Genomic DNA, 12,896 nt, shown 5'->3' with positions numbered 1-12,896 from the left:
TGGTTTGTGGGCCCGGCCGGCGCTGGGGGTGAGGTGCTCGGGATGTCCCCAGGGAGAGGGGACCTGGGGGACAGTGCCCCTGGGTTGCAAACGCCTCGTCGCGATGTGCTGCTCCCTGCGTGTGAGGCGCATCACGTACAGCTCCTTGTTCAGCCTGGTATGTGACTGAAACTTGAAAGGTTGTTAGGATTCCCAAAACTTTATATTTTTTTTTTTGCAAACGCTAATAAATTACTGCTGGAATTTTTAATTTCAGGCTAGTGGGTTATGATCCCAAGTCCCATCATTAAGTTTCTTGCAAACAACCAGATGTGATCCAGTGCTCTCCTCAGTCTTGAAGTGGCTTCAAAACAGGGTAACAGTTCTTCAGTGGTCTGTCAAATGTCACCATCCCACTGTTGTTTGAGAAGTCCTTTGTCAACAAAAAATCAACAGCCTTTTCTTCCATACTAAAGTCTGTTAAAAATGAAACTTTTTTTTTTTTCACTTTAGTTCCTTGAGATTATTGGTGGGAAAAAAAATGACTTGTGTAGAAAGAACAGTGTTTTCCAGGGTGAAATATTTGTTTTCATTTTGAATTTCTATGAGAGAATAATCTCTTTTCTGGAATTCAAAATATCTTGAGACATTTACTATAGCTCAGCCATTATAGTTCTGTGTATATTTATAAATCTACATCCAGCCTTCAGCTTTTGAGGAAATGCAAGAAAAATCTGGAGGTAAGAGGTGGGTTATCACCTCAACTTGGCCAGATCAATGAGCACCTCAAGACATGCTTGTAATAGCATGTTAATAGCAAATAAGTGACTGTGTGACTTGTTCAGTTATATGGAACAGCTACACAAACCTTGGTAGGTAATGGGGCTGAAGCCAATACTGTCAAGAAAACTGAAGCAAAGGTTTTCCTGCCCCCACCCTAGAAATGTTTGGTGTCTTACATTCTCACTGTTTAGGAATTGTCCTTTCAACCCCATGTTTGAGTTCATAATGGCTGGTTCTCTAAAGGTGGGAAGATAAAGGCAGTTAGTGACAGAACAAGGGGCAATGGCTTTAAGCTGAAAGAGGGCAGGTTTAGATGAGATATTAGGAAGAAATTCTTCACTGTGAGGGTGGTCAGACACTGGAACAGGTTGCCTGAGGAAGCTGTGGATGCCCCGTCCCTGGAAGTGTTTAAGGCCAGGCTGGATGAGGCTTTGAGCAACCTGGTCTAGTGGAAGGTGTCCCTGCTCATGGCAGGGGGGTTGGAACTAGATGATCTTTAAGGTCCCTTCCAACCCTAATCAATCTAGTATTCTATGATTCTATGTTATATTTGCAAGGGTATAACTTGCAAGCTGCTGGAGTTGTGGCAGAGGAAGGTGGACTCTGACTGCAAGGGGTTGACCCAGTGCTGGGGAGAAGGATCTGTTACTTACCAATGAATGCAGAGCAAGCAGCTGACTCTTCTCCTGGCTGCATCCCTTATTGTTTTCAGGCAACATGATGCTGTTGATGCCATGTGACTGATCCATGTCATGCGAGGTCAGTAGAAATATCTTTTCACCACAATTAGTGCTCTGATGAAATTCTGGTGTCTGCAGGAAAAAAGAAAAGGAACATCTTATGGCAAAAAAACCCCTAATCTTTTCTGGGTCTCTGTAGAAGTCTCAGGAGATGTAAGAGGACTGCAATTTCATTATTTTGAGGTAATGTTATTTTAAACCCCCTAATGCATTATCTGAGTTTAGATGTATTGGCTTACTTGTGGAGCACCTTGCAGTTTTATTTTGCTGCCTGATATTTGGAGTAAACAAAATTTGCTCCAGTGCCCGTGACCTTATTTGCTTTGTTGCAATTGCTTGTTTATGTTTTAGGCATGCTAAGTGTAGGAGAAGAGGACAAGTGCCGAAGGAGCTGTCTGCTTTACACTAGATTGGGCACAGCAGCCAAAATCAGCAAGAAAGGAAGCTGTGGCTCTGTACATGGAACCAAATCAGGCCCTGGACGTGGTGCAGAGCACTGGCAACAATGTCTGTGGTGTCCATTAGCAAAGCTTGAGAACTGTGAATTTACTAGAATTGAATAAAGGAAAACCTGTGGGCAGCTGGTGGTGTGGGCACCCTCTCCTGGCACCTGGTGGGCCCCCCGTGGCCGGCTCTGGCAAAGCCACGCTGTTTGTAGAGCTGTTGGACTCTGAGGTAGCTGGAGCTGAGACAAGTGGCAGCAAGTTAAGAAAGGCCCAAGTAACAAAGGGCCAAAGATGACATTCAGAGGCCTGGGCTGGTCTGTGCAGGAGCTATGTGGCTGGCAGCTGTGGCAGGGCACCTTGAAGCGTTAGTTAGTAACTTGATAATCTTTTAACAGGTAGGTCTTCATTAGATGGTTTCTCTACCTTATCACTTAATTAACAACAGATGAGTTTTTGAGAGAGGAGTATTTGAAATAATAAAGGTGGTGCTATATTTATTTGTGTACACTTTTAATAGTACTAGAAAAAGTCCAGAGGCCCGTGCTGAGCCCTGGTATGCAGAAATGAGAGTATTGAGAAAACTGCCTTGTAGACAAGGAGAAGCTCTCTGAAATTTCAGTCTTTCTGGTTGGAGCATCACTCACTTGTGGCAGAGATTTGGAGCAGCCCTCACTATGGTCCTGGGAAGATGAGGAACAGCCCACAGATGCCCTTACATAAAAACCAAGGGAATGATAGCCAGTAACAACCCAGCATCTAATGGGACATCTCACCAGAGCAGGCTGAGGTCCTACAGGTACATGTTTTCCTGTTTCAGCTGCCAGACTGCCTGCCCGGTGAAGCCTGGAACAACATTGCAGCTGCGAGATCTTGCTTGTAAACGTTACAGCTTTTAGCACCGAAAGTCTCCTCTGTGCTAATTTTCGGGCTATATTCAAGCACGACTGAAGCAGTCAGAGCAGCTGTGCTCCACCTTGATAAGCCTGGCTTTCATCTGGCTTGGAAAAAAAACACAGAGGGGAAAATAATAGAAGCAGTTGGAAGAGAGTTAAGTAACAATAAAATAGACCAGATCCAGCTATGATGAAAGTACGTGAGGCTTGCAGGGCACGAGTAGCCCACTCCAATTTAATGAAAATACAAGCTGTGAAAAATATGGGGAGATTAGTGGGATGAGTCAGTGGCTGAAGGACTTGTTCTAGGCTGCCTGTGACAATCTTACTCCTTAGCAGACTGGGCTGAAGAAGAAAAAGACAGGAAAACATAACTTGTTCTTTAACAGTGCTAAATGAAGTTATTGTTTTTCAGTGATGGGTATCATCATTAGGGAAACTTCCCTTTTTTAATCCTCTTAATATGTCTACACAGGAAGATTTTCTAGGGAGAGGGAAGTTCTTACACTGTTAGAGTACAATTGTAGGGACTGACTGTTAAAGTAAGTATATATTATCTATCAGAAACAACACCTTATAAAACAGGAGCTGAAACTCCTCAAACTCAAAAAGTAGCCACAAGTGAAATGGTCTGTAAAACAGAGGGCTTCAACTTAAGGCCTCTTGGCCACAGAAAAACAAAAAGGTAGAACTAAGGATGAGCAACAGCAGGGCAGAGTGCTGCCTGCAACAAGCTGGCTGCTTGGTGGTGTTGCTCATGCTTCAGTAAAAGCTGGGGATAATTGCTTTAAAAGGTTCCTCAAAACTCACTGTCTGAACACTGTTTCTGTCTCTGGAGTCTATAGGGATTCTTCCCAGATGAGTGGCTCAGACAGTTGCTTCACCAATAAAAGCTGTTGTATCACCCTGCTGCATTTTGTAAGGTAACACCGTAAAAATTGCCATTTGCTGGAGGATGGATCTCTGGGACGGGAGTGTCACAGCCTGGCTTTGGCCAGGAGTTCCATATGAATGGGCTGAACGTGCTGAGCTCTGCAAACAGCAGCGCAGACGAGACTGAAGGTGTCCATGGTGTGGACATGGGTCACCAGCTGGCATGAGAACAGTACTGCTGGAAAGGGCTAGTGCCATCTCGTCCATAGGCTGGCCTGACAACATCCTGGTAGAGGAGTTTTTGGTTTCCAAGATTTTTCTCTCTGTTCTGTAAGTGTCCCTGCAAATGGCTTCAGCTGTCTCTGCCAGTGGGTGAGGAGCTGACATGATGAGCAAGCTAGCAATGGTAAAGTTAAAATCTCAAACAGGTTTATTGCTAGGAGGGGGCTGGTGTTTGTGTTAGGGTCGGCCTTGGTACCAAGGCACTGATGGAGGGTGCCTTATGTAGCATGTCAAATGGCTCCTGCATGGGCATCCTCATGCTGGTTTTCAAATAGGGGCCCAGGACCCTGTTTCTAATTCTTGTATCCCAGCACCCACAGCAAAAGCAAGATATTGTTCATCAGTTCCTTGAATGTACAAGAGTGCTGGAAGAACAGATACAATGTCCTGCAGGTAAGCACCTAATCATGGGAAATGTCAGATTCAGTCAGCAGTAAGGCACCTGGGGCTTGCCAGAACGTAGGGTTTGGCTGCTGGGGGGTACGTAGTTGTGCCCAGCCTCCATCAGAAGGGAAATACACTTTTATGGACCCAAGCCATACGGCACCGTACTGGCACTATGGGGAAACTCAGAGGTGTAGAGGTAGAGACAACAGTCTTATAACAGTGTCTTGAACTGGGATGTTGTTGCTCAGATCCCGTTTGCATTGGGGAAAATGGGGACAGAGGTGGATGCAGATGCAGTGCATCATCTCTCTTACATTGTGTGTATTGCAGCCAAACTGCTTGAGAGAGTCCAGTGCAGAGCCACCAAGATGATTAAGGGAGTGGAGCATCTCCCTTATGAGGAAAGGCTGAGGGAGCTGGGTCTCTTTAGCTTGGAGAAGAGGAGACTGAGGGGAGACCTAATTAATGTTTATAAATATGTTAAGGGCAAATGTCATGAGAATGGAGCCAGGCTCTTCTCAGTGATGCCCAGTGGTAGGACAAGGGGCAAAGGGTACAAGCTGGAACACAGGAGGTTCCGCTTAAATTTGAGAAAAAACTTCTTTACAGTGAGGGTGACAGAGCCCTGGAACAGGCTGCCCAGGGAGGTTGTGGAGTCTCCTTCTCTGGAGACATTCAAGACCTGCCTGGACACCTTTTTATGTGATCTCATTTAGGTTCCTGCTCCAGCAGGGGGGTTGGACTAGACGATCTTTGGAGGTCCCTTCCAATCCCCAACATTCTCTGATTCTGTTAAACCTGTGGGGGTACGTTGCATTTATCCTCTACTTGGGGTCATCCCTGCTGCTATTACTGCTCTGTGACAGAGTCCACTGGTAGGACCTGCCTCCAGGCAAATGCTTTTAAGGGGTTGTTCAGATTCACCAGCCAAGTTTTGTTAGGGGTCAGCATTAAGGTGGCAAGTTACTGCTGGTGGACTCTGCCCTGCCCATCACACCAAACTGCCTGAGCCTGGAAGCATTGCTCAAGGTGACGTGACAGTGCTGCTCACGTGGTCACAGTGGAGCATGCATTTTCTGTGTGTGCCAGTGTGTTTGTACCATCCTTCCCTCTTCTTATGGCTGCTCAGGTGGAGTGGACAGCACAGGAAAGACCCAGGTGAAGTGGGAACCCTTTCCAGGGCAGCTGACTGAGCAGAAAGGATAAACTATGCAGGGGAGGATGTACACAAACCCATGTTGTGCTGTCTCAGTGAAGGAATACTACTGAATGAGCAGAGGGGGAGGTGGAAACAGTAGCTGAGAGCTAACATGGGCTAAGGATGCTGAAATCCCCTGGTCCATCATCCAAGCAGGGAGCTCCTTCCATACCAAGGAATGGTGCTCACTCCTGCAAATAGCCCCAGCACTAGAAGCCAAGCTACAAGCAGGTCGCTGTATGGGGGATTCATGCAACCAGGGAGCAGTTTGGCTGAAGGGCGCAGCCCTGGTTGACTCTGGGTGGTTCAGCTTTTCTGTGGCTGCAGGTGGAGCAGCAATGGGCTGCAAGTAGAGCTGGGGGTTCAGAGGCTTCCTGCACCACTGCCATCCCTGCCAGGTGGGGCTCCTGCAGCCTGGTTTGCTCCTCTGCTGTGTGTTATCGAGGAAGTCCACAGGCGCAGCCCTGCGTTGGTGACTTGACTGATGTCAGAACAAACTGGAGCTGCAAATAACTGACCCATGGATGCTGCATTTGTCATTGCAGTAGTGTCTACCTTGTAGGGCCTTGTTTGTTGTCTAGTTTGACTTATAGATAGGTAGGCGATGTGCTCTAGGTAGAAGAAAAAGTGTCCTCTCCCCTATCCCCTGGGGGTGGAAGGGAAGTGGGGGAACGGCTGTGTTGGCTGCTGGCCAAGGGCTGGCCCAGTGAAACTATCACGCTTGTGATGCCCCATTACACCTGATTGCTGTGCTATCGATTGTAAATGGTTTGTTGTTCTGTACTGGGTTGTGTCTATGTACCCAGTGAAGGTCTCCCCACCTGGAATGCTTAGTAGTGCAAGTTCATCACTACTAGACCCCGGCAGTGAGAGCAGGGGGTGTGACAGCACAGCCCTTCCAGCGTGCCTTGGGCTGAGGGACACAGGGCATCTGCGGTATAACTACTGTACCCTCAGTCATCTGCAACATCTGGCTTGGGTTGAGGAGGGGGCTTTGGCAAAAACCTACAAAGTTTGAGTTCTATCCCGAGGGACTGGGTGGCCCTGAAGCTCCCCAGCTGGCCTCTGCATAGATGAAACAACGAGCTAACTTAGCACGATGTGATTAATGAAAACTGTTTCGTAAGGACCAAGATTATCAGGCCCTGATGGTGACTGGTTAATTGTCTGTGCCTTATTCACTTTTACTGTGCATTTCATGTTCAGTGGATCCACCTGTGAAAGTTTAAGCTATTTGTAAACTAAGGATGTCTGATCCAAGTGGGAGTGCTGTGGCCTCGCCTTGGCCAGGAGCCGAGTTTGGTATGAATTAGCTGAGCGTGGTAAGCTGCGGCCAACAGGGCAGTGCGAGCAAGAACTGAGTATTACCATTGCGTGGGCTGTGGATCAACAGCTGACAGAAAAGCATGTGAGGCTGCTGGAAAGGCAGACAGGGATCTCCTGCCACTGATCTGATTAGTGGCCTCTGCTGGCATCTGGCTATAATCCGCGGTAGAGACTGGTGCGGGGGGGAGACGTGGTGACGTGAATGTCTGACACAGTGTAGGAGCAGTGCCTGAGGTGTAACCATTACGTGTGGGAGCTGAGCTCCACCCAGGAGCCTGATGCTCATGCTTGGCCGTGCCATCTCCCTGGAGTAGTCATTGGGGATGGTCAGTCATGTGCGAGAGAGACATTTCCTCAACGCTGCTTATCCCTCACTCAGTCCACTTAATAACTGAACGTAGCAGTGTCATCTCCTTCCCCACTTCCAATTCTGTGCATTAATCTTCCACTGTAGTTAATTTCTCTTTCTTCAATATCTTTTTTGGGCAAAAGTTTTCTTTTTCTATTTTCTTTTAATGATTCCTCATCAAGTCAGCTTGCAATTAGAAAGATGACTTTTCTAAACCAAGTGCCCTCTGAATTGCCTGGTACAGATGGGAATCCATGACCTGGGAATAGGGAAGTGCTGAAATCCCGGGTGTAAATGCAGCCCATACCTTTTATGTACTTGTTAACACCTGCATTATGAACGCTTAAAATAAGGTTCCTCTTTGTGTACTTACACAGGGAAAAAAAAATTCTGTCTTTTTGTGACATCTTATATCGGGTTCCAAATGGTAGGTACAGCATTCACTGTACACTGGATTTGGCAGCTACAGGTTCTGCTGTGTCTCTCCATGGCTGGCTGCAGTCAGCTGGGAAGAGCAGCAGTGCCCAGCCGGACTCGGGCACCGCTTCTCCTGCTGCCCTGCCACATGGCAGCTCTGCTCCTGCACAATGGGGTGCAGCAACAGGGTCCTAAAATGGAGAAAAAGTAGCCAGAAAACAATCAAAAGGAGAAAAAGGGCTTGTCTGTGGTGGATCGCGTCAGAACACAGCACCTGAGCCCTGGTGAAGAGTGGTGGGGCAGTGACATGAGGCTTTGAGTGTAGAGGAGTAGTAGGGAGTGAGGAGGGAGCTGCTTTGTGAAGGAGAGATGTATCTGAAGAGTATGACAGGGAGATCCTTAATAAATACACCGGCCTCTGCTTTCTTCCACCTTCTGTCCTGCGCACACCCTGTTGTACTCTAACCCCTGTAAATCAAAATTTACTGCAGTACTTCTCAACTAATAGCTACGTTAATTCTGATAACCCCACAGCACATTTCTTGTATGATGAGTAGAAGAGTCTTTAAACATCATACTGCACCTTCTACTCTACATCTACCATTCTGAAGTAACTCAGAGTGTGTCCAACAGGAGTTCACAGGTTGTAGATAAAGGATCATCAAGTACCAAATAAGGAACTTACATTTTCAAATACAGACACTTAGTCTTTTTAAGGTCCATAGTAGGTCTCCATGAAGTATCTGACAACATCAAAACACAAACTGTCAAACCTCAGGCCACATTGTCTATCCTTCACCTGCCAGAATGTGCGGAGCACAGAGGAAAGGCTGATAATCTGTTTATGAAAAATCCCCATGAGCCAGGGAACACAGAGCCACAGACATAGAAGAACACTTCAGATTTTGACCTTTCACTCCTTGTATCTTGACATCCTCTCAAAAAAAACCCAAACCAACCAAAGAAACAAAACAACAACAAAAAAATCTGCTGGTGCTGATGGTTGTGGTGTTGTGGGTCCAAAACATTGCTGCCTCTTCAGACTGCAGAATAGTCTGTGATGACTTTAAAAATGCACATAGTCGTCATCTACTTCTGAGCTATTCACGTGGCTGTTTCATACCGAGATGAAATGAAGCACATCCCAGACATGCCTGCCCCTCCTCACTGGAGATGACTATGTCTGCGGTAAACATCTACAGTACGGCCATAATTTGGACAGGTGAGCCATACTCTCTGTTTCTGGAAGTGAAGTACAATGTAAGAAGAATCCTGACTCTTCAAGACGCTGAATACAAACGCCACATTGGCTTCCTCCTGACATTCAAACAGAGGCTTTAATGTAACTGAAATTGTTGTGATTATTTTGTAGAACGAAGGGCTGCATCACTGCGGGCACGGGACCAATTTATCTCTTGCCTGCTTGTTATTTTTTATGTCCATTGCAAATTAAGTTTTATCTTGTACCTTTCTGCCCTGCTCTTCATCTGTAGTAATTAGATTTTTTTAAATTAAAAAAAAAAAATATTTATAATTCCTGACTTGGCCAAGCTGCTTGGTACAAGTTATATCGTTTGTTTGCACTAGGAGAGGTGCTGACTGATCTTATAGTTGGTTGTTCTAAAGAAAAACATCAACTCCCCTAAATAATTTTTTTATTTCTACTTGGGTTACTGCAGGATCTTACCTAAGATGTTTGTCAATTTACTGAGTATGTCTTTATCTTTTCTCTCTCCTTTCCTTTCAGAATCATGAAAGCTGTCACTTCATGATTGTTTTCATCTAAACTGCCTTTGAGTCATAATCGAATCTAGTAAAGCCACCTTCTAGTTGCTTTCTCTGCTTCACATAGCATATTCATTTCAGTGATATTCCAAGAACTTAGCAAGCAGCGTTATCTTCTGACGTGTATCTTTCCAAATAGACACCCACCAGTTAAAATTCCTCACTATCACAAGTTCAGTTGTTCGGATGACTGTTGTTCAAAAAATCGGTATGGCATATTTCTTTGCAGGTCTAGTGCAAGCCCTGTCTCTGACAACCTTTGTCTCTAAGCCTGCAACCTCTCCCACCCCCCACATTGCTACTGTGGATCAGATAAAATTGTACTTCAGTGGTGTGTGTCCTTCCCCAGCTACTGTACAGCACAGACAGACACAGACATCACAGGTGTCTGAAGTTAGGTGAGATGGATCCCATGGTTCCAGTCTGGGCAAAGTCCTCTGATATATCTCATGCCATCTACCAATATCTTAACTCTGAGAGCTATTGTTCCTGTTCACCGGTAACACGCATTTCATCAGCCTCAAGACAGAAATACTAGAAGAGGAGTCAAACATATCTAACAGAGAAAATCTGAAGAGAAAATCTTACAGGAAAAAGCTTTTACTTGAAGCTATAGTTTGCTTTTACTATAGAGGAGCAGAGGACTTGGAACTCTATTAAATGAACTTTTCGGGATTCATGGCAAAAGGCTATTTGTCCTAAAAGTGGGGGTGATATTTTACTGAAGAGTCTTAATAACTGCTAAAAATAATTTAAAATGGAGTCATCTCTTGTGTTTTAAAACATCATTGGAAACTGAAATGGAAATACAATACTTCAATATGAATGCTAGTACATTTATACAGCTTTTCTGTTAAAGATTTAAGCAACACTTTTTATGTCTTAAGTACTTCCATAACCACCAGTTTACTCCATAAACTTCTCTTTTCTTTTTAAAAGAGCCTGCTGAAATAATTATAAGAACCCTTCTCCCTCCCCAGCCCCGTTTTTAAAAAACATTTCTGAAAATGGAGGCTTACACATTCATTAGACTTTCACTGTATAAAAATGTACAGTGGCTTTATTGACATGTACATTCCATTATGTTTACAGCTGCAAGATATGAGGCACACTCAGTATTGCACTTCATTAAAATTTCAGGCTCAAACATAATCCAGAAGTTTAAATGAAACTGCTGTTGTAATTTAATAATTCTTATACAGGACAAACATTGATACCTTTATATACAGTGTGATACTTGTTACATTTATGCCTTCCTAACACAATTTTTTTTTTTAATAACAGTCTAGGAAATAAACCAGAATATTCCTCTTTCCCATCCCCACTTGTGATGCGTTACAATTGTACAAGATTACAAAAAGTCAGTATACAATAATCAATTGGTTTTTTCTTTCTCCTGAAAGCCAGCATCATTCAGAGTCCACAGACACACAGATCCTTTAATAGCAATTATTTATTTGTAAATGTCCAATGTTTCCTAGCCGATGACTGTAATGGCCACATGCAAACACCTCACAAGTTTTGATGTCTCGGTTCAAAAAATGTCAATATCTCACAGCAAGAATTATGTACATGGTATTTGGCATCCTTCTTGCACTGGAAATTGTTCCTTTTTACCTGGGTTATGAAATGGTCCCGTCCTCATCCCAGCTGGGCTTTATTTTCAGGACACTTGAGGGATGAGGGTACCTGTTTTGCTCTGGTAAAAAAACCCAAAACTGCTAGTCTAAAAAGTGTGAGCATTTCTGCAAACCCCACAACCCAGAGCAAATTCTTCACCAGTGGGTGGATGGACAACATGAAGTGGACATTCTGTTCCTTCAAGTTGTTTACCTTTGGGACCTACAGTGAATTTAAGGGTGAGGGGGGGGGGGGAATAAAAAAGAAAAAAAAAAAGATTAATGCTCATAGACAATGTAAATAAACATACATTACATTTCCTCAAAAACATGCTAAGTGAAGGTAGAACATCTTTAATATTAATTTATAAGGCATCAAAAATGAAGGCTTAAAAAACAGCAGATAGAAAAGCACTTTCACACAGACAAATTCAAGCAAGAAGTATAAAGGCGTAATAGGCCAAGAGAAAAAAAAGTCAGATCTGATAAAACATGATCAAAACCTGTTATCTCCTTAAATCAGTAATGCAAATGTTGAAATGGTATTTGAAGAAAAAAACCCCCAAACCAAACGATCAAACTGTCATGTAATTTAAAATAAAGTAAAAAAGGCAAAAAGCTTATAGGGAGAATCACTAAAATAAGTTTCATCTTATTAATGCTGTGGAAGAAATGAGCACAATCTAAATGCAAAATCAATAAATATGATCAAGAGTTACACTCTGCAGTAATCAAGAATTCCAAGGTTATACCAGGAACAGTCATTTTTGTTGATTATTTCTTTCATGTGAATATCTTAATCAAAAAGATCTCACTTTTTTTTTAAACAGCAAAGTCAATAATACGATTTATTGAGATCAAATCAATGGCACATGAAGTTAGAAACTAAGGCACAGAGGGAACAGCTTGTACGTGACAGGTACCTAAGTACAGATCCATCATTTAACAGTAGTGTGTCAATTTTTTACAGTATCATTTTAACACATCACACCCCCACATCTGGGTCTGAATTGATGTAGGTAAATTTAAACGTCTTTCTGTATTGAAGTAGCTAATGTTTAAAGGAATCAGTGTGATAACATTGCCTGTATTATTGCCAGAAAAACCAACAATTCAAAAGCGTGCATAGGACAAACCCATTCCAATATCATTCAAGATACTGAATTTAAAATTTGTATGACTGACCCTGTAGTTTTCCTAAAAATTATCCACAAGAAAAAAGTATCAACTAGAATTAATTACTTATCTCTCAATTCAGTGAGGTAAATTTGCTTTGTAAAAATACTACCTGCAGGACAGTGTGGGAGTTCTTCTTTAGGGATGCTTGTCATTCTTTGGAAATCATCATGGCAAGCATTGCAAAAATGCGTTGTCCCAAAACAGAAAAAAACAGCAACTGAACAGCAGTAGCGGCATTTGTACTCTAAGAAATCTGTACCGTGTTTGGGACACATCTGAACAGAAAGAAAACAAATGCTGATAAATGAAGTAGCCGTGACCTAACAATCCAAACAAGACATTTCTACGTTCTGTAATAGCTATAAATATTATACAATATTACACACAATACATATAATTACAAATAACTGTGAATTAGTGTACAGCTCAGGTACTCGGAGCTGCAGAGTGAAATAAAAACATGAATACAAGTTCTTTGCTTACCTGAGCCCTTGAAACATCAGAGCACGCACCACAAATAAGCTCTCTTGGATCATAGTCATCTCCTTGTCCAGCCTCAGCATCACAACGAGCTTCGCCACCAAAATATGCCTTAATTTTATATAGAAATAATTGGACATTAAACCAGAGACAACTATTA

At 43.4% G+C, this 12,896-nt stretch overlaps 1 long non-coding RNA gene across 1 annotated transcript; it reads right to left on the bottom strand.

The window, feature by feature from the left end:
* Positions 1–10,490: 10,490 nt before the first annotated feature.
* LOC104522106 (uncharacterized) lies at positions 10,491–12,850 on the bottom strand. The gene is made up of 3 exons (XR_727983.1): positions 12,740–12,850; positions 12,366–12,531; positions 10,491–11,300 (listed from the first exon to the last, which is right to left on the bottom strand). It is a non-coding gene; the product is annotated as an uncharacterized LOC104522106 (long non-coding RNA).
* Between the last annotated feature and the right edge of the window lie 46 nt (positions 12,851–12,896).

Source organism: Antrostomus carolinensis, unplaced genomic scaffold, assembly GCF_000700745.2.
Source record: "Antrostomus carolinensis isolate BGI_N321 unplaced genomic scaffold, ASM70074v2 scaffold50133, whole genome shotgun sequence".
NCBI classification, from domain to species: domain Eukaryota; kingdom Metazoa; phylum Chordata; class Aves; order Caprimulgiformes; family Caprimulgidae; genus Antrostomus; species Antrostomus carolinensis.
Note: the sequence above shows the minus strand (reverse complement) of the source record. Positions and strands in the feature narration are given on the sequence as shown.